This window comes from Moschus berezovskii, chromosome 13, assembly GCF_049115385.1.
Source record: "Moschus berezovskii isolate FMDL1 chromosome 13, NW_MosBer_1.0, whole genome shotgun sequence".
Lineage (NCBI taxonomy): Eukaryota > Metazoa > Chordata > Mammalia > Artiodactyla > Moschidae > Moschus > Moschus berezovskii.
Window position 1 is genome coordinate 2,283,217 of NC_142472.1, and position 25,032 is coordinate 2,308,248.

A 25,032-nucleotide genomic window follows, 5' to 3' on the forward strand; every position below is an offset into this window, starting at 1 on the left:
ATGAGCTCGTATGAATTTAATAATTTTAGAACTAGCCGGTGGAAAGAAATAAAAACCAAAAAATGAGGTGGGGGAGCCCAGAAGTTTCCCTGGGCCCTGCTCTTCCGACCCCTGTTCTGAACGGTTACCCTGCTCCTCAGCACACCGGTGCGCGAGCTCATTTCCTCTGTCTGTCTGTCTGCCACGGAAACCGAGATATGAGGTTGAATCATGCTTGAAGATATGCAGCAGCCTCATAACCTTTATTTCCAGAATAAATAGTCTAATCTCATTGCCTAATTTCTGCTCAGTTCAGTTCAGTCGTGTTGACTCTTTGCGACCCCATGAATCACAGCACGCCAGGCCTCCCTGTCCATAACCAACTCCCGGAGTTCACTCAAACTCATGTCCACAGAGTCGGTGATGCCATCCAGCCATCTCATTCTCTGTCGTCCCCGTCTCCTCCCACCCCCAATCCCTCCCAGCATCAGAGTCTTTTCCAGTGAGTCAGCTCGTCGCATGAGGTGGCCAAAGTATTGGAGTTTCAGCTTCAGCATCAGTCCTTCCAATGAACACCCAGGATTGATCTCCTCTAGAATGGACTGGTTGGATCTCCTTGCAGTCCAAGGGACTCTCAAGAGTCTTCTGCAGCACTACAGTTCAATTTCTGCTCAGAAACCCTTAATACTCTTAGGGGTTCTTCTGAGGAACTGCCTAGAAGTGGGCTGATCTGGAGATGCCAGGATGAGGCAAAATTAATTTCACCAGATAAGATAATTTTGTTAGGGTCATTACGAGTCTGTGGCTAATCATGATTGCAACACTGGGGACCCTCACTGGCTGAGAGTGGTATTTGGCTGATAGATACAAGAGAAGTAGATTTTAAAACGTGGTATGAATGAAAGGATGTGAAAAATTAGACGAATAGATAGAATTGATGCTTTCGAATTGTCATGCTGAAGACTCTTGAGCGTCCCTTGGTCTGTAAGGAGATCCAACCAGTCTATCCTAAAGGAGATCAGTCTTGGGTGTTCATTGGAAGGACTGATGCTGAAGCTGAAACTCCAATACTTTGGCCACCTCATGCGAAGAACTGACTCACTGGAAAAGACCCTGATGCTGGGAACGATTGAGGGCAGGAGGAGAAGGGGGCGACAGAGGATGAGATGGTTGGATGGCATCACCGACTCAATGGACATGAGTTTGGGTGAACTCCAGGAGGTGGTGAAGGACAGGGAAGCCTGCGTGCTGCAGTCCATGGGGTCACAAAGAGTTGGACACGACTGAGCAGCTGAAAAACAATACAGATGGATAAACAGATGGGATAGATAGATAAGTAGATGATAGGCATAGGTAAACAGACAGCTGGAAGATAGAAATCGAGGGAAGGATGGACAGACAGGCATTTATAGATAGATGACAGACAGATGACAGAGATGTGAGGGTCTTCAGTGATCAAACCTCGACCACGAAATGTGCGCAGCTCCTCTTGACACAAAGGAGCTGTGTGCAGGGGGACGCCCCAGTCTCCTTACACGGGGCCTGGAGACCAAAGCTCCCTGGGACGGGGCGCCCACACCAACGAGACAGCGGGACCACCTGTTAGCCGTCGGCGTGTCAGGTCTGCAGAGCACCCGTGAGGGCAGCTGCCTGCACGAGGGAGCCCCGGTTCTCCCGCTTTCTGGACCTCCCACCAAAAACTTGGAAGAAAAGCTTCTCTAGAAGGAGGAATCTATCAAAACCACACCCCAAAGCACTCTGCTCTGGTCGTAAAATGACAAGCCACAGGGTTAAGGCACATGCCTACAAGGACCTCTAGGGCCTGTGAGCCGGTGTGCAGGCAGGAAGGGTGAAGCTTCTGTTCTGTGTCTGTCACCCATGACTGAGGGCGTTAGGGCAGCGAGATTCCACTGCTCCTAGGGCCAATGGCAATGATGGTTTTAGTCCGTTTAAACTCTCCCGTCAGAAAACATACATTTAGTCCTTTTGTGCCTACGCGTAGTCGTGTCTGATGCTTTTGTGACCCCAGGGACTGTAGCCCGCCAGGCTCCTATGTCCATGGAGTTTCCCAGGCCAGAATAGTGGAGTGGGTTGCCATTTCCTTCTCCAGGGCATCTTCCCGACCCAGGCATCAAACCCGCGTCTCTTCTGTCTCCTGCACTGGAAGGGAATTCTTCCGAGATCAGGTGAGGTCAGGTGTGTTCAGGGTGGTATGGCCACAGATGGCAGGCAAATTAGTTACCACTGCGCCTCCATTTTAATTGGGAAAAGAAAAGAAGCATGGAGGTGAGTGAGTTGCCCTGGAAACACCCAGAGTTCCCACTGGGGTCCTGACTGCAGCAGGGAGCCGGGCTTCAGCTTCAGCTTCGTGGCGCCTGAACGGCGTTCTTAACCTTGGCGAACGCGAGAGTTCCTGGCCTGTGGAGCCCGAGCACCAGTGAGGTGGATGCGCAGTGGTGGCCTGGCCCTCTCCAGGCACTTGGAGAGCGTGTGATCCAGGTGTGAGCCCCCTGCCTGGGGACTGACGACATCGTCTAGTCCCTGGGGGCTGTGGCGAGGCCCTGTTCTTGGAGCTGGCTTCTTCTCTGCGCTCAGCATCACTCTTACCAGCTTCTGGATTCGTTATCGGTCACTTTTAGATAAAGTGTAAATGATGTATCAAAGGTTATAAATTGCAAGTAATTGTTATATCCTAATATAAACCTCACTAAACATAAACCGATTGTCCAGCTGACATTGCCTAAAGCAACAGTTCCGGGCAGAGGAGGCTGGAGGGCTACAGACCCTGGAGGCAAAGAGTCAGACACGGCTGAGTGACTGAAGAACAGCAGCGAGAGCGACAACAGCCAGCAGCTGAATGTGTGTTTAAAGAATGATGACAGAAAGCGCCTGAGAAATGAAAGATAAGTGTGTACTTCTAGAAGCATATGCATGCTTTATTTTTATAATTAAAGACAATTTTTTAATGTTCTATAGTGGTAAAGTGTAATTCAAAATACGAGGTATCCCTTCACTGTATTTTTTTAAAAGCTCTAATTAAAAAAAAAATGTATCAGAAACCACTTTAGGTTTGCAATATTTTGTAGAAAAGAGTTGCTGATAAATCTCAACACAAGAAAGAGAAAAATGAAATACATAGTTGGAGATGTTCTACTCACTGAAAAAGTATCATCGGGATAATCCGGACTAATTTACCTCAGTTCAGTTCAGTTCAGTTCAGTTGCTCAGTTGTGTCTGACTCTCCGCGACCCCATGAATCACAGCACACCAGGCCTCCCTGTCCATCACCAAATCCCGGAGTTCACTCAAACTCATGTCCACAGAGTCGGTGATGCCATCCAGCCATCTCACTCTCAGTCGTCCCCTTCTCCTCCCGCCCCCAACCTTTCCCAGCATCAGAGTCTTTTCCAGTGAGTCAACTCGTTGCATGAGGTGGCCAAAGTATTGCAGCTTCAGCTTTAGCAACAGTCCTTCCAATGAACACCCAGGATTGATCTCCCTTAGAATGGACTGGTTGGATCTCCTGGCGGTACAAGGGACTCTCAAGAGTCTTCTCCAACACCACAGTTCAAAAGCATCAATTCTTCGGCGATCAGCTTTCTTCACAGTCCAACTCTCACATCCATACATGACCACGGGAAAAACCATAGCCTTGACTAGACGGACCTTTGTTGGCAAAGTAATGTCTCTGCTTTTCAATATATTATCAAGGTTGGTCATAACTTTCCTTCCAAGGAGTAAGCGTCTTTTAATTTCATGGCTGCAATCAGCATCTGCAGTGATTTTGGAGCCCCAAAAAATAAAGTCTGACACTGTTTCCACTGTTTTTTCATCTCTTTCCCATGAAGTGATGGGACCAGATGCCGTGATCTTTGTAGCAAATAATCACAACTTCTGGAACTCTTGGGAATTAACGTGGACATTTTTTCAAAGTAGTACCTCCAAATTAGCTCACAACGGAATAAATGTGATTCTGAGGACAAATTATTACAAGACCTCAGAACAGAATTAGCATTTTATCAGATTATTCAACACATGGACATGAATACAATAAGATCAATTGTTTGACGAAAGAGCTCTTGTCAATTCGTGTGAGGTGTGTACAGAAAATGTCAAATCGGTCTTAATTAATGAAATATTCTTGTTTTTTAAGCAAGTTATAAAAGCATGCTCTCCCATTGGTGTATCTTGGACATTTTCGTTCTGTGGAACTTCAGAATCATGTTAAGTAACTGCCTTTAAGTGATTGTAAGGAGTCCTTCCCTGACCTCTGGACCAGTCATGTACTTGGCCATTCCCTGGGAAGCAAGGAGGGCTTTCTTCTCTATGTGTCCATTTTCCATGTCCTGAGTCTTTTCAAGGAAAGAAGAGGTTGCATTTGAAAGACACCTCTCATATAGAAGGGGCAGATCTCAGAGACTTCTTAGAAGTGTCTGTTTCTGGAGACAGAGGTGTCTGGGTTGACGGGTTTTCTGTGTTTGGTGTCCTGATGTATGATGGTGACATTACAGCCAAGACTGCGAGCACAAACGCTAGAGTAAATGCTTTCGTGAGGAGGAGAGACAAAGTCCCGTTTCTTTACCTCCAGGGTCTTTAACACCAGCCCCTAAGGGATATCAGGGTCCACATATGGCAAAAGGACACGGGCAGGGCGGCGTGGAGATCCAGGGAGAAAGGGCTGAAGGTCCAGTGCCATCACTGCCTCAGGGGTAGTGAAACATGATGGACGGAATTCACCGAGGGAAATAAACACGCCAGACTGAGTCGGACCAAGTGTCTTCCTGAAACCACCAGGCTCAGGCCCCGGCGAGAGTATGAGGAGAGGAGAGGCACGGGGTGGAGGAGCCGGGCGGGGCCCTGCTGCTTCCAGAGAAGGGGTCTTACTGGGGGTGCTGAGCGGTCGATGGCCAGGGGAGGTCCTGCAGCAGCAATGCACTAGTGCAGGCTCTCGGGTGAGGGCCGCTGGCTCCCTGCTTGGCTCCTGTCAGCTTCTGTTCCTCTGAACAGACTCTGCTCCTGACCTTCCAGCTAGAAACAGAGCTATAGCAGGATTGGATGTATGTTCCTCCCAGAGTATAGAGCGTAGACAACCCGACGCTTTCCTGTGCGTGCTGTTCCTCTAGTCGCGTCCGACCCTTTGCAACCACATGGATGTGGTCCCCCCGACTCCTCTGTCCGTGGGGATTCTCTCCCGGCAAGAACACTGGGGTGGGCTGCCAGGCCCCCCTCCAGGGGATCCTCCTGACCCAGGGATCGAACACCCCTCTCTTATAGTCTCCTGCATTGACAAGCGGGTTCCTTACCAGCAGCGCCACCAGGAAAGCCCAGTAAAGAATACCTATGCTTATTCTAGACTGGTGAAGGGGGGACATCAGTAGACATTTCATGGTGGCTGCAAGAGGTAGAATAACACCCCCCTGGCCAAGATGTCCACACCCTAATCCTTGGAACCTGTGAGCATGTTACCCTGCATGGCAAAGGTACCCTGCAGGCTCGATTCGATTAGGATCTAAGCTGAGGAGGTCAGTCTGGATTACCTGGGTGGACATGACGTGGTCCCAGGATTCCTTAAGATCTGAGGACCTTCCTACCCGCAGAGGACCAGAGGGCCGGTGGGTGAGACGGGGTTTGGCTGCTGCGGATAAAGAGGATTAGAACTGAGGAATGAGGTGGCTTCCAGAAAGCAGAAAAGACCAGGAGGCAGGTTTCCCCCTAGAATCTAGAAGGAACACGGTCCCGGCTTGATTTTAGCCCAGGAAGACGCACCTTGAAATTTGGAGCTCCAGAGCTGTAACATAATAAACTCATATTGTCTGACAAGTTACCGCATTTATCACAACAGCACCAGAAAACTCCCCGGGGGCTTTTTAAACACGTAGTGTGCTGACATTTGTAGTCTGGAAATGTTTGAGTACATATGTGAAGAAACTGTGTGTCCTCGAGCTTGGAAGGCCCTGTTGAATCACACATGGCTCTCTATGTACGACACAAAATATGGTCTTGGGATGGAAAAAGAGGAATCGCTGCTCAGTCGGAGGAGTTCTCGTTTTCTCAAGCAAGCCCAGCACTCTGCTCCCAAGCGGAGAAAAGCGAAACCTGCCCTGGTTTTGGGCCACCTGTGTCGCCGTCTGGTCACGCGACATTGAACGCGTTCCTACCCCCAAGCTGAAAATAGGCAGATGACATGGCCTTCTGTTAGCGAGCACACGGTCTTGTTGGAAGGCTCGACTTTGATCTAGGCTTCAGCGGCTTCACGTCTTTATAATTCACTTTCCATGAGAGCTCTAGACTGACTTCCCTCTTCATTATTTTTTTTCACCGAATGATCAGGACACACCGCTTCCGAAGCAACTCTGACTGTTGTATCTTGGAAAGAAACGTTTTTCCCCCTTTAAAGTCTTGAGTCATTCTTGTCCCTGTCTTCTTTAATATGTGAATGTTTCCCACCACTGCCCACAAGGAACCAGAGCAGACTGCTTTCCTCCCGGGGGATCAGAGTGACTCTCCCTTCTCAGACAGCGCCCTCTCACAGCGGGGTGATGGCCCCTAGTTCATGTTCAGGCCTGTTGTTGGGAATTTGGAGCTGATTTCTCCAGACAAACAAGGTAATAGAAAATGATCCAGCTGCTTTTTTCAAGTGTCTTTGAATGGCCCCCAGGTAATGGGCCCAATGCTGTCAGAGGGTCTCAGGAGGCAGGAGAAGGGTGAGGAGAACCCCTTCCCTATTTCTGGGTAAATACGGTAGCCGATATGTTGAAAAGGGCAGTTCATTTTCTTCCTCCACCAAGCCTCCCTGCTTTGCCATGGCTTTGCCCCCACAGGAAATCCAGACTCTCAAGCTCTTTCCTGTGACCTAAGACCCAGGCTTTCCAACACCCCCTCTTCAGGGGTCCCTGATGGACGTTCTTCAAATCAGTGATTCCTTCAGGAAGAGTCCCTCAGGACTGAGGTCCACTCTGAGACCCTCATTTCTCAGCAGCCATGATCTGAATGTCTGAGTGCCCCCCGCCCCGACCCCCGCCAGAGTCATCGTTGAAAACCTGATGCTCAAGGTGATGACATTAGGTTTTGGAAGGTGACTGGGCCGTGAGGGTGCAGCCCCCATGAAGGGATTGAAAGTGTTAGTGGCTCAGTCGTATCTGACTCATTGTGACCCCATGGACCACAGCCCACCCGGCTCCTCTGTCCATGGGAGTCTCCAGGCAAGAACACTGGAGTGGGTTGCCATTCCCTTCTCTAGAGGATCTTCCTGACCCAGGAATCAAACCCAGGTCTCCCACGTGACAGGCAGGCTCTTTACCGTCTGAGCCACCAGGGACGTGCTAAGGGGATTAGACGAGGGTCCTTATGAAAGGAGACTCCAGGGAGCTCCCCACCCCTTCCACCAGTGGGGGCCCTGGCAGAAGGCGGAGATCTGTAACCCAGAGAGACCGTCACCAGACTGCAACCGTGCTGAGAACCTGCCCAGATTTCCAACCCAGAACTGTGAGGAATAAATCTCCGCTGTTCACAAGCCACCCAGCCTTGGGGCTCTGCGGACTGACACACCTACACTTAGGGGCTTGTGTGGGATGAAGCCTAAGGGGTCCCCAGCCTGACCTCCTTGTTAGCAAGCCCAACAGTTTTAAAGGGGACACTCAGCCCATGCCAGAGGCTGCCAGACACACGGACACCAGCTCAGGGTCCCCGAGCCCTGGTTTCCTCCCAGGGACCGCACTGCTCCCTGCGGAGGCCACCTCTACCTCCTGGGACACTTGGAAGACTCCCTGGCCCTGGGACCTCCTGAAGGACCCTCATGGCCTCATGAACCTCAGATTTGTCTCCCCTCTCTGGGACATCTTGCCATCTACATTTGGCTGAAGACAGGGAGAACCATCTCTACAGGCTTGTAGCCTAAGCAGAAGGGAAGGGAGGAAAAATGTGGTCCCACATGATCTGCACGGTCATCTCTTCCAAGAGCTGGCTGCCTGAAGCTAGCCTTTGGCTCTCCTCTGGGAAGAGGAGCCACAGAGACAGATATATTGAACCTAAAGCAGAATATATATCTATGAGTTCCCAGATGGCGCTAGTGGTAAAGAACCGGCCTGAAAACGCAAGAGACGCAGGAAACTTGGCTTCAATCCTTGGGTCGAAAGATCCCCTGGAGGAGAAAATAGCAACCCACTCCACTATTCTCGCCTGGGAAATCCCGTGGACAGAGGAGCTGGGCGGGCTACAGTCCACGGGGTCACAAGAGTCAGACATGACCAGACACACATAAGTGCACGCACTCACACACACACACACACACTCAAATCACTGAGTTGCACACTAGAAACTAATATAACGTTGCAAATTATACTTCAAAAGAACAGTAAGTAAACGTGGAAGATGTAATATGGAGTGTTTCCTATACTATTTTAATATTTGGTCTCCAAGGACTTTTTATTGGGGAGCATCTCAAAGCTTCTGGGGTCAGGGCTCTGAAGCACAGTGTTGTGTGGGGAGTGAGGGGCCGCCACATGGTTGAAGGTAACTGTTCATGGCCCTGAACCTTCTCCCCTCCGGGCGACTCCAGGCCTGGCTCTGGTGAAACCTGGCTTCTGAAGGCTTCTGCAGACTCTTTTGGGGGTTTTGAATGACAAAGGGAAGAGGCGCCAGAAGAGGATGGAAAAACAAAGCAATGAGGCCTGGCCAAGCCCATGGGGGAGGCAGAGCCCCAGGGGTTGCAGGGACAGGGAAGTTAGGAGAGACCTTGCACCACTGTTTTAGAAGAATTTAGTCACCATGGACTCCGATCAAAACTTCGCAGGACTGAAGGGGTGTACGAGATTGACTTGTGAGGTGGTTGAGATGAAATAAGTGCCCATGTGAATACAGGAGCTTGCTCTGCAGTCAGAGTCGTCAAGCGATAACAAAAGTGCTCTTTTTTAACATTCAATCGATCAGTTGTGTGTCCCACTCTTTGCAAACCCACGGACAGTAGACCGCCAGGGTCCTCTGTCCATGGGACTTCCCAGCAAGAACACTGAGGTGGGTTGCCATTTCCTACTCCAGGGGATCTTTCCAACCCAGGGCTCGAACCTGTGTCTTTTGCGTCTCCTGCATTAGCAGGTGGATTCTTCACCACCGTGCCACCCAGGTGTTTGTAACTACTTAATTCATTATTGCCAAAACTTGTCCTTCAGTAGGTGAGTGGATAAATTGTAGTACTTCTTTAACGGTGGGAAAAATGTGCCCGTTTAATGCAGGTGGAAGTGTCTTTCCTTATCGTAAAAATTAAGCAGTATTTTTCCATGCTTTGGGGAACTGAGGAAGCTCAGTCCCATCTTCTCTCAGGGGCTTCAGGCAAGCAGGCACTCAAGCCGCCAGCCCAGAGCTACTCACGGGGATGTTCAGGCTTCCGTTAACCCATTTCTTGGACGTGGGTTGCAATCTCTGATCTTTCCGTTCTCAGCTGTATCTTCCCAGGCAAATCCCGCTTCAAATATGAAAGCAGTTATACTTTAGTTCACACTCTGAGTTCTTCTAGAATACCTCTGCCAAATAGAAAAAACATATTTTTATTTTTTCAAATCACTAGAGAAAAAAATAAGTTGAAAAAGCCCCTTTTAAACCCATAATTAAAAGTACTTTGTGAGGCACCTGCAACTTTAAAAAGAAATGTCACTTTAAAAAAAAATTGAATTTGTCATAATATTGCTTCTGTTTTATGTGTTGGTTTTTTGGCCCTGAGGTGTGTGGGATCAGGGATCAAACCTGTAACCCCTGCAGGAAGGCGGTGTCTTAACCCCTGCAGGAAGGCGGTGTCTTAACCCCTGCAGGAAGGCGGTGTCGTAACCCCGGGGCCACCAGGGATGTCCTCAAATGTTACTGTTATATTCCACTGCTTGTGACTGTCGTTCTCAGCCCAGGGGCAGGATTAGGGGAGGTCAGTGAACCCTTTCAGAGTCCCCCTTTCCAGAGATGTTTCTCCCTTGAGATAGTGGCATTTTAGTGAGCTCCACACTGAACATTCTCTGGGCTCTATGTCCATCTTCAGCAAAACTTTGCAAGTCAATCACAGCTGATAGATATCTCGAAAATGATGTTTTAAATGGCCTAAATAATTTATCATTGGATTCTTTTAAGAGGTGAATTGAGTCTTCAGTGGAGACGTTTTTCCTATTTTCCATTTCCTCTGCTTCAAAATCTATTTTGGAATTGGAGCAGAAGAAATGAAAAAGCGACTAATGGAGGAAAGATAAAGTAACGAATTACTCCAAGTTTGGAAAGAATGGGGTGGATGGCAGTGAAGTCTGGCTGCAGGCAGGAAATGCAAAAGAAGGTGACTGTCTGAAAGAGGTACAGCTGGTCTATTCCTATGAAGAGCCACACCCACAATTTCTCAAGAAGCGCAGTGTCACGGGCTAACTGGCTTAGGAGCAGACCTGAATGTCGAAGAGCAATGAACTAGCTTTCCATCACAGAAATCGATGGGACCGCTGCTCGAGTTGTCTGGGTATACTTTGCACAGAAGAAAATTTGGCTTTAACTTCTAACCTGGTTTTGGATAAAAGATGTGCATTTGGAAAAATGAAAGAAATGTGAAGAGTATGTAGTTTTTGAAAACAGGGAATGGTAACGTCAAATTTAAGGTGAGCTGGCAAAATAAATTCCTGGTTGTTTATTGTCAGTAAGCAACTCTGACAGATACCTTCCTGCAGGGGTCAAGCACTCTAATGTGAGTTGAGAAATAAAACTTTGCTGATGTGTTGGAGAATACTGTAGCTTTATAGCGAAAAGTAGTTAAATCCCATTTAACAAGGGATTCTCCTAAAATTATCATGTCAGATGGGCTTTTTCACCCACTGTCTTTCCCAAGCCAAGTCGCTGCTCTAAACTCAGTGTGTTAAAATACGATAGTATACAAGGACTATATTACTGCTCGAGTTTAGTTTTTCTAATTTTTGCTTTAGTTTCTTATTTTGTGGGCAAAATTCCGAATGTTCCTGAATGGCACAGAATAAAAAGTGAAATTCCCCTCCTTCTGTAGCCCCTGGGGGCATAGCCGGGCCCACAGAAACCCTTACTCAGAGGTCGCTGGGCCGCGAGCCCTCCTCTCAGAGGTCGCTGGGCCATGAGCTCTCCTCTGCAATACGCCCTCTTTCTTCATTTAACATCACTGAGACTTTCCTTCATGTCTCGTTTTTCCAAAGGACTGAAAGATACTCTTCAGGAGGATATTCTGTAATAAATCTAACAGGCGTATCTTCATGAGCACTTCGCCTGTTCAGATGGTTTCCCTAGTTTCAAAGAATGCTGCAGGAATATTGCAGAGCGTGAATGCACAGGCTCACGTAGCTGTTCGTGCAGCGGGTGTAGTTTTGGAGGTAGACTTGCTAGGGCAAATGGGACGTGCATTTTCGATAGTTGATCACCCACCACTGTAAATTGCCCTCCAAAGAGAGTGCAGCCAGTTTTTCCAAAGCATGAGAGTGTTTGCTTATTTCTAGCTTTACTGAAGATTTGGTTTATCAAACTATTTATTTTTTCACTCTGGTAGATAAAAATCTACCTCTCATTGCAGTTTATATTTCCTTCATGATATTGAATATTTGTTTGGATTTTATTGTCAGTCTGTATTTTTAACTTAAGTTTTCTCTTTGCTGTTTTGTGAGAAGTGCTTCTGGAGAAGGGAATTAAACCTTGGTATGTTTTCTATGTTGAAATATTTTTTCCAAAATGGTATTTTGAATTTGTTTATGGGATTTTTAAACATGCGTTAGTTTAAATGTGTGTTTCCTTTAGTGTTTGTATAATCATGTAATATACTAATCCTTTCTTGCCTGACTTGTGGGAGATACTGCGTTTTTAAAGCTAGTTTAATTCTGTTCTCCCACCTTTTTTTCCTCCTGCTATATTGGTCATATTTTGTTACTTGCATAAAAGACTTCCTACAACCGTATTGCTCATTTTTTCTTTTATTCTTTCTTCCCCCAAGGACAGTTTAAGGAGTATAATAACTCCGTTGCGGGCAGTGGGGTGCAGTTCGCAAGGGCTTTCCATTTGCTAAGGATGTCATTATCCTGGTGGGGTTCTCAAATTAATATGAGCACAGACCAGGGAGGCTGGGTAGCATATTTAGAAGCTGGAGGAGGGATGCAGCTCAGGGACCCTGAGATCACTCACTTTCAGGCTGGCTTCTTGTTTGCAGCTCACATTTAATTTCACATTCTCATGTATTCTTTCTGGGTGAATAGTGATACTGTGTCAATCTCAAAAGTAACTGCTGCTATTGTTGTTCGGTTGCTAAGTTGTGTCCAACTGTTTGCAACCTCATGGACAGTAGCGCGCCAGGCTCCTCTCTGCATGGAATTCTCCAGGCAAGAGTACTGGAGTGGGTTGCCATTCCCTTCTCCAGGGGATCTTCCCGACCCAGGGATCAAACTCGGGTTTCCTGCATTGTAGGCAAATTCTTTACCTTCTGAGCCACTGCTGCTACTACTGTTGCTAAGTCTCTTCAGTCGTGTCTGACTCTGTGTGACCCCATAGACGGCAGCCCACCAGGCTCCCCCATCCCTGGGATTCTCCAGGCAAGAACACTGGAGTGGGTTGCCATTTCCTTCTCCAATGCATGGAAGTGAAAAGTGAGAGTGAAGTGGCTCAGTCGTGTCCCAAGATGGCTGAAATTCTCCCTTCTTCCCTTGCTTTTTAAAATGAATTTAGATACAGGGACAAGCTTGTTTGACACCAGATCAAGATAAGTGTAAGAAGCTTTGGATAAAATGTTATTATGGAAAAGTGATGGACGGCCCCGAACGTGACTTTCCAGGCAGTAACTGAGCCTATGAACACCAGACAGCCCTGCATTTTGCCAATTTCAAAAGTGGAAGCTTTGTTTTAATTAGTTTCTTTGATGATTGGCAAGGTGAAGCATTGCTTTATATGTTAATGGCCTTTTGTATTTCTTGCTTGGAGACTTAAAGCCAGTCCCTTTAAAACTTGTTTTTGCAAATGGTTGCTTAGGCAATGCTTTTACCCTCTGCTGCGTGGGTGGGGTGCATCTGCGGGCGCAAGAGAAAGAGCTGGATGCTGGCTCCGAAGGCATGGTCCTTACCGCACGATGACATGTGTGTGACGTTGGGAATGTCTTCATGGACACACGGTGACCGTCATGACACACGCCAACGTTCGTTCTCACAGGTGTGGTTGAGGAACAAAAGCGATGGCAGCTGGGAAGTGTTGTTGAACTTGTGAATCACGTACAGACGTTGCACCATAGAAAACCTGATCCATTCCCTCCTGTTGAGAATAATGATCACGTCAAACAGGCAGTAAGCCTTGGGAACTCTTCTGTTCCCGTAGATGCAGGCTCCAAGCCTCTGCTTCTGCACCAGCCCCGATGTTGGTCTCGACTTCACTTTATCTCAAGGAAGGGTCTTAGGACTTTAGTCTGAATCCTAACATTTTCTCGTGAGGAAGCTTGAGCTCTCCCCATGCCCAGGAGGAATTTTCCTGAATGGATTTTCTCTGAATTCCCAGTTTTAGCAAATGCCGTGGATTTTGTGAAAATTGAATTTTGCTTCCAGGTGTTCCCAGAACTTGTTTGGTTAGGGGCCACCCCGCTTTGCTACTTCTGTAGGCTGTAGGATTGCCGCAATGATCGCAATGATCCGTGCTAGGCCTCTGTGGGCCCGGGAGCAGCACCTGGTTTTCTGATCAAACACCCTCCTTGCTGTGAAGGAGTTTTGCAGATATGCATCTGTAGTCAAGTGACTTTGAGCAAAGGAGATCACCTCTGTAAGGCAGACCGGCCCCATCCCGACGTTTAAAGACCTTCCACACAAAACCAAGGCTTCCCCAGAAGAAGAGGCTCTGCTCCTTTACGATCGCATTAAATTTGCTGTGAATTTCAGCTTTGCCGGCCTCCCACGGTCACGTGAGCAAATCCCTTAAGCTCCATCTGCCTGCCTACTTAATCCGTCAATCATTCACTGTCTATCATCTACCTGCCTGCCTGCCACCTAGGTATCTGCCTCCATCTTCTCTCTTTGTATCTGCCTACTGTCTATTTATCTGGACTTCCATGCTGCCTCAGACAGTTGAAGGATCCATCTGCAAAGCACATGGAACCTGGGTTAGATCCCTGGGTCAGGAAGATCCCCTGGGAAAGGGAATGGCAAAACCCACTCAAGTATTCTTGCCTGGAGAATCCCATGGACAGAGGAGCCCAGTGGGCCTCAGTTATCTGCCTAGCTGACCACCTATCATCCTATCTATCGACCAGATCCTATTGGCCCTGTTTCCCTGGAGAAGTGGACTGACATAATCACGGGCAAGGATTTGCGGGTCTGGGCATCTGAAGTCCGACATAGGCATGAGGATTTTGGTGTTAACTCTAGAACGTACCTTAAACACTTTCTGGGTGGCACTAGTTTTAAAGAACTCGTTCGCTAATGCAGGAGATATAAGAGATGAGGGTTTGATCCCTAGGTAGGGAAGATCCCCTGGAGGAGGGCATGGCAACCTGCTCCAGTATTCTTGCCTGGGAAACCCCATGGACTGAGGAGCCTGGTGGGCTACAGTCCATGGGGTCGCAGAGTCGGACGTGACTGAAATGACTTAGCACGCACACATGTACATGGTATTTTTTGCTCATATCCTCACAATTGACTAGTACACTTTGGCGAAAGCCAACATGCTAAACCCAATGGACACCGGGAAAACAGCACAACAAGCTGGGGGTGGAGTTGCCCTGTCTTCAGAGCCTTGTAAATTGTGCTTTGAGTGGAATTTAATGTCCAGATAGTTAACTGACTAACATGACTACTCCCTGAATAGAATCAGAGCTTCAGAATGAGCCAGGTAAATAAAGCTGTTTATCTGAAGGCACTCTGTACTCAAGCTCCTTTGAACTTCATAAAATGTGGTAAATACTTGCACTTGACTTTGTAAAGCTTGATGAGGGAAGAGTTTGAAGTGAAATTCTGTCACCGTCTATGCAATATTTGATTTAAATCCAATTCCTAGAAACCTCAAATGAATGTGGTTCATGTATCAAAGTACTGAGTTTAATTTATTGTGGCTTTAAATACCCAGCTAGCTTACATGTGAATGAACACATATACCGAGAAAAATCTGTACACTTAAAAGCAGTCAAGGGACACCATTTATCAAATTTCTTGGTATGTGGAATATTAATAGCTCCAAAGTGCCAGTGTGAAATTATTTGACTTGAACTCACAAAACTAGAGTATCTTGCTATTTTTAAACAAGGTTCTAACATCTTTTCATCTTGAATACCAGCAGTTCTCAGACTCTAGCTGTTTATTTTTCCTTTCCTGTTTCTTTTTTTTTCTTTCTAAACAAGCTGTTTTTCTTGATAATACACGGCGCTTAGAAAACTATTTCTCTTTATCTGTGTATAAAGAATAAAGTAAGTGGATAATTATCAAGAGAACATTTTGGGGTTTAAACTGCCCTTGGGGAAACAATAAATCGCTAGGTATTTGTGTTTTATTTTGTTTAACATCAAAATGCATTTGCAACAATGAATCATAGGTGAACACGTTTGGATCAGGGAAACATGGGAGGGGTGTTCTCCAGAAGTTGGGTTTGCTTGGAGCTGTTATGTTTGTTGGTGGGAGGCTCCCTGCCATGTGCCACGTGAAGCTTGGTTCTTGGCAGGGACCCTGGCCGCGCGGGAGCTGGCCTTGCGGGCGTCCCACTTTGCTCCCTGCTGCTTCGGTCTGTTGAAAGATGTGTTAAGTGTCCTTAGAGGGAGGCTGACGTTCATTCTAACACGGATCGTTTTCTCTTAGCGTGGAGAATTACATTTTAATGTTGGCAAGTTTCCACTTTGGAATTTTGATATTCGGTGCTGGGTTTTGAAATTTTCTCCCTCCATTTACTTATTATCTGTCCTTTTTTGGGGAAAAGGATGTGAAGTGAGTAGGTTTCCATGACAAAGAAGGGCTTGTCCCTTTCTCAAAGTCATCACCTAAAGGACAACCCCTGGCTTTAAAACACAAGCTGTCCACTGTCCATGAAGTTATTAAGATTCTCCTTTATTCTCACTTCACTTTGCAGAGGACTGTCATCAGTGATTTAGAAATCTTGTTTTAGGAGTTTTGCCTTTCAGATCCCGAATCTGCATGATCTTATCCCGGCAAGTTTTAGTTTCGAGGTAGATTTACTGCAGAGACATACTTTTGCAGGGGGACTTCACGATTGGCAATGAAGGAGCAATGGGAAAAACAGCAGGCTCATGGCTTTTCTCTTTCTTTTCTCTAATTTTTAGTGAAGGGAAGGAGTTAATGCCCTCCATCAAGCCTGCCCCTCGCCCTTCTCCCCTCCCCCACCCCTCCTCCCCTTGGGACCTGAGTGTGTGATGGGTTTGATTTCTGCACAAAGGAAGATTTATTGCTTTCATGTCTTTGTGATTTGCTCGCCTGTAATCTTATTCGGGATGCCAGGCAAGGCATCCTGTCCTGAAAAGCACTGTGTCTGTGTCGGGGGAACAAAGTGGCCGCCATCACCCTCTTACATCTTCCGTCCCTGAGTTAAAAGTTTGGCATCTGTGATAAAAGAAGATCAAACGCTCAGGGCAGGAGACACTGAACGCCGAGAACGTAGGGAACACAGATGAAACGCCTCTCATCTTTCATATCTTCCCCAGGAACCCTATGGTGATTATGACTGGAGATGCTTACCAAGTAGACACACACCTCCGTACATGGAGAAACCCAATTTTTCATTGCTTTCCAACTTCCTTAGATGTTGGACTGAACAGTCTCGTTGTCACCTTGAACTGCATTTTTCGATTCAAGATTAAAAGATATATAAGGTGGGTGGAGGTTATTCAGCCGCTTTTCTGAAGATGGGTCTCCTGGCGTGTCACACGTCACACACCTCGCCTGTGTCTTGGACGTCTGCTGAATAAGCTCGAGGTTGGCCAGAGCCCCAGTTTATATTAGAAGTTTCGCAAAGTCTTCGGTTTTCTGGCAACGCTGATGGTAATGTTAAACAAATGGGCAAGTTGGTTTCATCTTTATGCTTGAGGTGATGGTGGGCTCTGTGTGTGGATGGGATGTGGAGATAGTCACGGGCACAGAACTAAGTTTACACTCACTGGAAAAGACCCTGATGCTGGCAGGGACTGGGGGCGGGAGGAGAAGGGGACGACAGAGAATGAGATGGCTGGATGGCATCACTGACTCAATGGATATGGGTTTGAGTGAAATCCGGGAGTTGATGATGGACAGGGAGGCCTGGCGTGCTGTGATTCATGGAGTCGCAAAGAGTCGGACACGACTGAGCGACTGAACTGTACTGAACTGAAGTATACACTCAGGTAAAGTTGGGGGAATCTGTGAGACATCAGTGGATTGAGTCGGGGTCAGTGTCCCTGCTGTGACTTCACCACTGGATGAAGGGTACACAGCCCTGTCCCCATGACTTCTAACCACTGTAAGGGAATTCACTGTTATTTCAATAAAAATTTTGAATAAAAAAACAAGTTAGCCTCATCTCTTAAATACACTTTCCAAATCTCTAAATGTTAGCACAGCAATGGGATCAGAAGCAAAAGTGAGAATGGTGCCCTTGGTTATTTTAACTGTGGATAATGTTTTCCACACTGTTCCACCGACAGGCATAAAATTGATTAACACACTCGGTTAGGCTGAAGGATGGCATCCCTTGGCCATCCTGGGACAGAAAATGAAGAGATGTGAGCGTTTCGAGCTGTGCCACGGAGGCCATTTCACTTTTCTCTATTTATAGAGAGTTGGGGAAATAAAATAAGGCACAAAGAAGAAAAACATCAGTAACACCCAGGCTCAGATTTAACCATGGTTGACGTTTTAGTATAGCTCTACCAGACTTCTGAACTATTCAAATATATGTTTACATATAACAAGTATTCTTCCATTTTCTAGGACACTCTTACAAACGACATTTCCAAAGCTATCAAAAGTACATTTGAAATATGCTCGTACAAATCTGATACTCTGCCCCAGACGCCAATATGGCATCAAGTCAGGGTCCATGCTGGTCAGCCAGCATCTTTTTATGGCCATGCCCTGCTTGATAAGACCAGTTATGGAATATTCTGAAAACCACTTACAGATTGTAGTATTTAATTAAGCATGTATTTGATGTTGGGTAGGGAAGTTGTTTTGAATTTTTCATTATGATAAACCATGCTGTGATGGAAATTTTTTTGCATAATTTCTCTTCTGAATTTGGGGTTCTTTAGGATAGATTCTCAGAAGTAGAATTAATATGTGAAAATATATCACTTTTTCAGGCTGTTAATATGTAAATTGCATTCCAAGAGGGCATCAATCTTCAGCTATTCACAACTGTATAGGTTCCCTACAGTAGGCAACCCCTCTCAACTTTTCTGACGTTACAGATAAAAGTCGGGATGTCGCTTTTAACGTTCAGGGAAGGCAAACGTTTTCCTTATAGTTTGTCAGCCACGTGCGTTTCCTCTTTAGTGATTTGCTCGCTTATGCACATTGTTTATTGGGACGGGACCAAACTGTGCAGCCCTAACACGACTTGTCATTAATACAGAGCTCCTCGTGGTTTTCTCTGTTGAGCATTTTAGGACTCTCTAGTAAATGGCAAGCCACTCCAGTGCTCTTGCCTAGAAAATCCCATGGACGGAGGAGCCTGGTGGGCTGCAGTCCGTGGGGTCGCTAAGGGTCAGACACGACTGAGCGACTTCCCTTTCACTTTCCACTTTCACACATTGGAGAAGGAAATGGCAACCCACTCCAGTGTTCTTGCCTGGAGAATCCCAGGGACGGGGGAGCCTGGTGGGCTTCCGTCTATGGGGTCACACAGAGTTGGACATGACTGAAGTGACTCAGCAGCAGCAGCAGCAGCAGCAGTAGTTAAACCAGAGAAGGCAATGGCACCCGACTCCAGTACTCTTGCCTGGAAAATCCCATGGACGGAGGAGCCTGGTGGGCTGCAGTCCACAGGGTCGCTAAGAGTCGGATATGACTGAGCGACTTCACTTTCACTTTTCACTTTCATGCATTGGAGAAGGAAATGGCAACCCACTCCAGTGTTCTTGCCTGGAGAATCCCAGGGACGGGGGAGCCTGGTGGGCTGCCGTCTATGGGGTCGCACAGAGATGGACACAACTGAAGCGAATCAGCAGCAGCAGCAGTAGTTAAGCACTTGAGATGTTCTGGGACAATCATTACTTTTTTCATAATGCTTAATTTTTATCTTTTACTATTTCCATTTTGAGATGAGAATCTGGTGCAAAGGAGGGTGAAGGATGGTCTGAAACCCAAAGCACTGGAGGGTATCACAGGGATGGGTCTCATGTCATACGGACTGGAGGAGAAATACTGAAGAGAATAGAAGCTACCTTCTGCCCCCCGAGGCTCATTTTCCTATATCACGCTTAGTTCTAATCCCCTGGGGTCCCCAGGCTCCACCTTTTCTAACTTTTTGTTTGCAAATATGTTCTTCCACACTGTTATCTCTAAGACATGGGATTTTAAAGCTTTACTCTTTTTTAAAAATAAATTTTGTGTGTTGATATTGTTCAGATAAATTGCAATTCAATAAATTTCAATTCACATAAATCCTTCAGATAAACTGTAGAAACACTGTTAACTCTCAGGCAGCAGCCAGGAAGCAAAGCAGATCTTGAGGCTGTCCTCTGTTCCCGGGTCACGTAAAGTCCTGTCACTTTTCAAAACGATTCTAAATATAAAGACTGGAGTTAAGTGAGGAGCAGCGCCCTGAGGATGGAAGGGCAACTCTACACACTGAAGCTTCAACTCTGGACACATTAATGCCCTGTGGGTCATCAGACACCAGGGAAAAGAATCTTTTAAACCAGGTTTATCTATGCCAGAATCACGCCTCTATTTCTGGACCACAAATAAATTAAACAAATGCTTATTTTTTATTTCCATGTAAATGGGGGCACTTGGAAAACTGTGGTTTTTAACTCTGGGTTCGTAAAAGTTTGTGGTTTCCTCGTGATTGCATCACTCATCAGCTTCGAAAGTTGTCCCAATGTTTTCCGTGGCGCCTCCAGAAAGTACAATGGATGAACTTTCACCAGTTGGATGGAATTTTGGAAAATGCATCATGTACGATTTCTAAGGAGATGATCATCCTTCTACTTGGACTTTCCCCATGGAGTGAGCTGATGGAAAGAACGATGTCTTTTGCCTGCTGGCTTCTTCCTAAACATCCTTCCAGCCTGCTGGGAGGTGTTGCTTCCCCTGCAGGGCCTTTCCCAGCCTCTGGGACGCCGGGGTTGGCTCCGCTGTGCCCCGGTCTCAGGGCTCGCTGGCTGTCTGCATGACAGCCTACAGTGCAGTGAAGTTTAGGGGCTGTCTGTTGCTTCACCTGCTGTCTCCCCACTGTCTCGGGGCTGTGTCATCTTCCCTGCTCATCCCTGGATCTCTGAGCGATGCTGGCATTCATGGGGCGCAGGAGAAATATTTCACCAGTGGGTCAGTGAGTGAACGGAGACTCCTGCTAACCCTCCAGTGCTGGTATGTGGCCGCCGAGACACCGCCCCCCCGACCCCCTGCCCCGCCTCCAGTCACAACCTTACCCAGCCTGACAGGAGAGCAGCTCCTAAGACCAGACCTTCCCAGGTGGTGGACACAGCTCACCCAGCGCTACTGCCCTCCTTGCCTGCTTTCTCACCCAGAACAGGTCCCACTGCCTCTGGGGAGACCCACTTATTGACCTTAGATGCCAGGCTCCACCCATGGAGGACTTCCCTGGTGGCTCAGATGGTAAAGCATCTGCCTACAATGCGGGAGATCCAGGTTTGATCCCTGGGTTGGGAAGCTCCCCTGGAGAAGGAAATGGCAACCCACTCCAGTACTCTTGCTTAGAAAACCCCATGGACATAGGATCCTGATGGGCTATAGTCCATGGGGTCCCAAAGAGTTGGATGTGACTGAGAGACTTCACTTTTCACTTTCAGCTTCCATCCATGGATATTTTCATTTAAAAAAACTATATTTGGGGTAGGGAAATACTTGCCATCTTTTATCTGGAAGGACAGATCCTGGAGTGTGTTGCCAGGAGGGCTGGGTGGGAAGAACTCGGTCCCTCTGTCTCTCTGGACACCGCATTTCTATCTGACAGGATGTGTCAGGTGTGGCGTTCTCACTAACATCACCATCCTCCTTGTTCTAGAAGGCCAGCCCCTAGTGTAAAGAGATCCATGCTTGTTGCAGCCACAACACACTCGTTCTTCCCTGTGAAATCTGTTTGTGCAGATGCTTGAAGTGTCTTTGTGGTGATCAAGCAAGATTTCCAATGGTGAATTTTCAAGTAGATGATATAAATGTATAATTAGTTAATTTTCTTTATTGTTCAAGCTATATTCTTTCCGAGTCCTTGGTAGATAGCAAGGTTTTCTTGTCATTCCCGAGGGATATGGAGCAGCTATCTTTGGCATGGTTTTATCCAGGGGTCATGTATGGATGTGAGAGTTGGACCATAAAGATGGCTGAGCACCAAGAATTGATGCTTTCAAGTTGCGGTATTGGGGAAGACTCTTAAGAATCCCTTGGACGGCAAGGAGATCAAACCAGTCCATCCTAAAGGAAATCAACACTGAATATTCATTGGAAGGACTAATGTTGAAGCTGAAGCTCCAATACTTTGACCACCTGATGTGAAGAACTGACTCACTGGAAAAGACCCTGATGCTGGGAAAGATTGAAGACGGAAGGAGAAGGGGACGACAAAGGATGGGATGGTTGGATGGCATCACCGACTCGATGGACATGAGTTTGAGCAAGCTCTGGGAGATGGTGATGGACAGGGAGGCCTGGCGTGCTGCATGCAGTCCTTGGGGTCACAAAGAGTTGGACATTACTTAGCAATCAAATAACAACAACTATATTCTGCATGAAGAGGCATACAGGTGATTTCTTTCTGATGGTGTGAAGGACTGGTGGAATCAACATCCACAGAAACCCACTTAGCTTATGAAGCGGAGGTGAAGTTTTCTTTTCTCATTTGGAAACCAGGGAGACAGCAAAAATGAAGCTGATAGTTCTGTCTGGACAATATCAAATGGTATGAGATCCACTGGCTTTGCATTGAGGTAGGGTGGGGCTAGAGAGTCTTGCAACACAAGACACTTTTTATTTGACTGTTAATAATTTATCATCAGCATCCCAGTTGTCTTTGCCTTTTGAATAAACCTATTCCAGGCAGACAAGGAGTTGTTGGAATATGCAGATGGATGTCGGCCTCCCGAGATGAAAAGCTGCAGAGACGTTTCTGGGCTCTTTCTGCCTTCCTGTGGATTTTGGTTTCCATCTGGTCTAACTTGGCTTCAGCCTGAGTTACTTCTTTCTCGAACAAATATGATGGTGATGAATTCTCCCAGCTTTTGTTTGCTTGAAAACGTCTTACTTTTGAAAAGCATTTTATTTTTGAAAGATATTTTCATTGTTGTAGAATTCCGGCTTGACTCTTTCTTCCACCCTTTATATTGTCATTCTACTGATTTCTGGGCTCCGTTCAGTTTTTCCTGATGAGAAACGTGTCATCAATACATCACTGTGTCCCTGGAGGCGACGTGCCTCTCCTCCCTGGGTGACTTTCAGATTGTCATTTGGGATGTCCTTGGTGGTCCAGCGATTAGCTTCCAAACCTCCAATGCGAAGGGCATGGGTTTGATCCCTGATCAGGAAACTTAGATCCCACAGGCTTCACGTGCTGCCAAGGAAATACTTTTTAAAATAAAAAAATAAAATAAGATTTGTTTTTAATCTTCAACCCTTTGGTGGTTATGTACCCAGGTGTGATTTTTTTTTTTTAATGTTTTCTGCCCCAGTCTCTCTCTCTTCTCCTTCTTGATTCTAACTTCCTGTATGTTACAAAATGTGATATTGTCTCAGGGGCCACTAAGACTCTGTTAAGTCTTATTTCTCCTCGTTTCAGAACAGGTTTTTAAAAAATTTTTTCAAGTTTGCTTATTTTTCTTCTGCCATATCTGATCTGCTGTTTAGCCCATCAGTGGATTTCCATTTTCAGCTCGAGAATTTGCACCTTCACGGGTTCATTTCTCTGGTGAGATCCTCCTGTGCTCACTCATAACCATATTCTTCTTTAAGGTTTTGAATGTCCTCACCTCTTGTGTTCTAGAGGCCTTCCTTCGCACCATCTCAGGGGGCTGTTACACTCACTTCGTTTTCTCTTTATCCGTCAGATGTGCCACTTCTTTTCAGGCCTAGAAGCTCTGGACTGGGCGGCAGAAGCTGTGGCCAGCCCCTTGCAGGGAGTCTGGATGGTGTTTTTCATTTACACTATTTTTATTTAATTCTCGTGCTCACCCTCTCCTGAGGTGTCCCCTCACGAGCGAGCAGTTTGAAGTAAAAGAAAGTGAAAGCGTTAGTGGCTCAGTTGTGTCTGACTCTCTGCGACCCCATGGACTGTAGCCCACCAGACTAGAATTCTCCAGGCAAGAATACTGGAGCAGGTTGCCATTCCCTTCCCCAAGGGGGTCTTCCCGACCCAGGGATCGAACCCCAGTCTCCTGCATTGCAGGTGAATTCTTTACCATCTGAGCCACTAGGGAAGCCTCAGCTTACGGATGAGCAAACTGAACCTTGAATTTGACGGGAAGCTGCCCGGTAGCTAGCACTCACCCCGGTGGTGGAGGGGCCACTCCGAGGGAGGACTCGTGCTGTTACGGGGTCAGCTACACTGGAAAAGACCCTGATGCTGGGAAAGACGGAGGGCAGGAGGGGAAGAGGGCGACAGGACGAGAGGGCTGGATGGCGTCACCGACTCAAGGGACTTGAGTTTGCGCAAACTCCGGGAGTTGGAGATGGACAGGAGGCCTGGCGTGCTGCAGTCCACGGGGTGCAAAGAGTTGGGCGCGACTGAGCGGCTGAAGGACAACAGCAACAGCATGTCTGCCCGTTAAAGCCGCCTCGTCCCGCCCTCCTTGGTTATGCCCGGCCGGCCGAGCGCCTGCTTTCCCGAGAGGCCGGGCCCCCGAGGCCCGCTGCTGTCCAGGGGCCGCAGGCGGGCCGCGGACCCCACCCCGCAGTCTCGGAAAACCGTGCGCTGCTCCCCGCCTGCCGTGTAAGGCCGCCAGCTCCCGGGGCGCTCGGTAATCCCCAGGGTCTCGCTGCGGGGCCGGCGGAGGTGTTTACTTGTCTGCAAATGTACCCGGCTGGAAATAGCAGCTGTCCCCAGTCTGCTGCGATCCTGGGCTGGTTCTTTGATTTCCTCCCCGCGTTGGTCAGCTTTAACAGAGAGGAACAAACGAGAGGAAAGGGGGAAGCGAAGCCCGCTCCCCACGCGGTTTCCGATGGACAGGAGGCGCGTCCCGCAGCTTCTCGGGGGCCCCCGCCGCAGGGCCCTGCGCCACGGGAGGGGAAGCTGGCTGCAGGGGAGACGCTGCGGAGCGGGGCCAGCAGGGCGGCGGCGGCCGGGGCGCCCCCACGCACATCCTGCCTCTGCACCCCGCACGCCCAGGCGGCTCCCGGGTCTGCTGCGTCCTCAGCGTCCCCCAGGCTTGGTGGAGGAGCCCGTCTTCGTGTAGCCCGGGATCCGGCAGCTGCAAAATCTGGGGTTTTCTGTCTCTTTTCTGCTCCGCTTTCCCTGCGTGGGACACACAGGCTATTCTCTGAATGGACTCAGCTTTCGTTTCCAAAGGGGAGCGATGCACCGGGGACACTCCCCCCGCCACGCCCACGCCCCCTGCAGTGCCTGGGCCCTCGGGTGTGGAGCAGAGTGCTCAGGCCTGGTATCACCGGCCTACACTTCCTGCAGCCCAGGCCCAGGGCCTGGGATAAGAGCTTGCCACCGGATATGTCCCTTTCCCTGACAAGTCCATGAAAAAGGACCCAGTACTTCATCCATTTTATATTTGAAGAAATTGAAGCAAAAGGGATTAAGTAACTCATCTAGGCACACGCACTAGTTGCTGTTTCAGTCACTAAATCACGTCGGACTCTTTGTGACCCTATAAACTGTAGGCCAGCAGGCTCCTCTGTCTGTGGGATTTTCCCAGCAAGAATACTGGAGCGGGCAACCCAGTATTTCCTTCTCCACGGGATC

At 47.7% G+C, this 25,032-nt stretch overlaps 1 long non-coding RNA gene across 2 annotated transcripts in view; it reads left to right on the forward strand.

Moving 5' to 3' along the window:
• Positions 1-10,373: 10,373 nt before the first annotated feature.
• The window catches only part of LOC129556643 (uncharacterized), a 78,062-nt gene continuing 63,403 nt past the window's right edge, over positions 10,374-25,032 (forward strand). For both annotated transcript variants that reach the window (XR_016038851.1, XR_016038850.1), the window contains exon 1: positions 10,374-10,595. This is a non-coding gene — a long non-coding RNA (uncharacterized LOC129556643). The remainder of the gene's footprint in view (positions 10,596-25,032) is intronic.